This window comes from Phoxinus phoxinus (genome assembly GCF_949152265.1).
Source record: "Phoxinus phoxinus genome assembly, chromosome: 7".
NCBI lineage: Eukaryota > Metazoa > Chordata > Actinopteri > Cypriniformes > Leuciscidae > Phoxinus > Phoxinus phoxinus.
In genome coordinates, this window is record NC_136882.1 from 7,848,143 (window position 1) to 7,851,537 (window position 3,395).

The window sequence follows — 3,395 nt, forward strand, 5'->3', positions numbered from 1 at the left end:
AATATCCACTAACAAAGTAAATAGGGTCAATTTTGATTTCATGCCGACTTTAAAGGGATACTTCAGGATTTAGCATTAAGCTTTGTATCAGTTCAAAACCTGTAGTATTTTCAAATTACTGTGCTTCACGCCCTCATATCCCCTGAGACAAGAGATTTATGTATTTTTTGTATGTAAAAAATCCTCAGATGACGCAAAAATCGTCATTTTGCGTCCTCAGAGGCTTTTTTGGTCAGAGGCTAAAAACTACAGCCAGTAGAAGGCGCTAGATCCGCATGTTTTCAACCGGCCCATAGAGGGTGGGATCTCACTCACAGAATGTACAAATAGTGTCAGCCATTTTTTTTTGGAAGCTAAGCTAACAGGCTCTTGTTCTGTGGAGAAAGCGGAGTAGTAGCGGTTACCATCCTCTTTTTCCCAGACATGTCCGGCCGTCGGGATTCGGCTTTTGCTTTCTGCTGTCACCATTCATTGTTTACATGCACACCTTTTGTTTCCATCTAACTAAATTTATTCCGATTGGTGAAACTGAATGTAGTGTTTACATGAACGCTAAACAAGTGATGGGTTAATGTGCGTTTTAACATTGCTAAGAAAATTCCCGCTCCTCTGTGAGAGATTCTCCTGCGGCCGTCAGTCTCGTCCTGCTCGCTACAGTAAACATCATGAATGGCGACTGTAGAACGCAAAAGCCGAATCCCGGACATTTTGGGTGGTCTCGAAATCCCGGGCAGACTCGTCACGGAGACTCACTAGTAGCCTAGCCTTGTTGTTTAACTGCGCTAGTGCGCTCTCTTGCCGGTAGGCGTGGCCTCGTAGGGCAGCGAAGCAATTGCATTCTGGGAGTTGTTGTCTTTCATCCACATGAGCCACAAATACATTTTCTGGCTTTTCTCAGTCTAAAAGGCTCCAAATTAAAAAATAATTTCACATTTCTACTACATAAATGACCCATTTTAAATACACATTCATCTTTCCAGAGGTGAAGTATCCCTTTAAGCAAAACACTTTCACTTACGGCAGAGAGCTTTCTTGAAAAGCTGGCTGAGATCTGCTTTCTGAATAAGGTAATGGTGCGTTTTGTAGTGATTGCATTTCGATTAGTGAGTTGCATTAAACGCTGCAGCTGTGTCTCAACATTACATCCAATGGCTGTGAAATCCACAGATAATCCCTGTGAAATGAGCTGGAACATGGGAATTCAGAAGCTTATGCAGTCTAATGAGTGAAATGGCTTTTCATCTGTTACAACGAATGATGTCCTCGCCACTACTGGACCGTGTCTCTGAAGGGACCGATCCAACGGCACTCTTCTTCAGAGAAAACCATAATCACACAGAACACGGCATTCTACGTCTCAATAAACACAAAACAAATCAACATTTTTTAAAGCTGAGTGTTTATTTGTATTGGTGACAGTGAACAGCAATATTGCACATATACTGCAGGCCATTTAAAATGCACATCTTTTGGCTAGTAAACACTCAGGGCCTTTAATAGAGATCTTTAGCTTTACATCTACAGTGCAGACTGAAGGAAGCGTACACAAAATAGTAGCATAGTTTGTTGATTCAGGAATGTGTTTGGCCAATACCGAAGAAATGAAACCTAATTACTAATACTACAAATAGCAGCTAATAAAATACATTTCCCTTTCTGGAATGTCATGTTGCTGTGATTCTCTCTTAACCAAATAAATACTTAGACTTTATTGTTAGCATTCTTTCTTTTTTTAAGTGTATTAATTGGTTGTAAACCATTCACTGCACTATGGTTATAAAATGCTCTGTTATATTGATATCATAACACATACATGTTTTAGACTAAGTTAGATACACTATATAGCCAAAGGCACTGGTGTTGGGTACGGCGAAGTGGCGTTCACATCTGGGATTTTTGTAGACCCATCAAAGTCTTCTTTGTAAACCATATTTATATGGACCCTGTTTTTGGCACCAACATTTCTCAAGAATGTCATTGTGATGTAGCGTTAAAACGTCTTCACTGGAATTACCGGAATAACCAAACCCATTAACCCTTAAATGCATGAAAGTTTCGCCAATCATTATTACATATTCGGGTCTTTAGTGACCCGATATATCACAATCACGCGGATGGATCTCTAGCTGCCGCAATAATATAAAACTTTCTTGATATTTTAGTAATTACAGAAGTTAACTTCTTGTTAACTTTTGGAACTTGGACGGGTTTGATTCGAGCAGATGTTTTTTACCACTGTCCTCGTCAGAGCTCATTTCCCAGTACATTCAGCATCTGGCTTCAGCAAAACTGTCATTTTCAACATCTTCAAAATCAAACATTTGATCGCTGACAGCTTCTTCACCAGGCCCACCATCGAGAGACCGTGACACTAATATTTGATTGCATATTCAGTTATTCGCTGAGCCTAAGAAGGTTGATGTCTAACTTTAGCGAATGAGTCCCGGGTCGCTAAAGACTCGAGGTGTGGCTTTAAGGGTTAACTAGGATCCACATACTTTTGGCCATATAGTGTAGTGTTACATATATGTAGACTGACAATGAAATGTACTTTTTGTTCCATGTCTTTGGTTAATAAAGTAATTAAATTTCTAATGCACTGTTTTAAACCATATAGATAAATATTGTCTCTCGAAATACAAATGAAAAGGCTATAAACAGAGGAGTGATCTCGATCACACAATCATTCTTGTGAAATCTCATCAAATATCCCTATTTAATTACCACTACTCAAACATTTCGTACTGTAAAACCATGTTATATATGTTTGTCACAAACAATCACTATTTGCACAAAGAGTCTAAAAACACAGCGTGTCATACAGTGCTTAGTACAATGGTACACACTTCAGTTACAAAGAAATGACAGTATGCATCTGACTAATGACTTGGATGGTCCAGGCGGCTGTTCGATGGTGATACACAGTAGTACCGTGTATTAATCTAAAACTCTTTTTTTTTATTGAGATATTAGACCAGTTCTGGATTTTAAATAAATGTTCCTGGTTCAAAAGTTATGCACTATTTCCACAAAACACATTTATTAGATTCATCCCTCAGTTTATAAATGTTGTGTTTAAATGAATGCACTTGCAATAGAAGTCTGTTGGGCAAGACATACAGGTTTTAAAGCACAAATCTGAACCTATTATTATTTTTGTTAATGTGCTTATCTTAATTATTATGAACAAAATGTGAGCTGTGAGTTGTCTAAATCGTATGTGTGAGTATATATGTTTAATGCAGTGTGGTATTATGACCCTGATGTAATGCCTTGCTCCTTATATTTCCATGGTAAAAGCTATAGTGTAAGCACTTTTTTTTTGTTTCTTTGTACAAATTGATGGACAAATTATTTCTGAATTCTGTGGTAATCAACCTTGAGCGTTCCTTGTT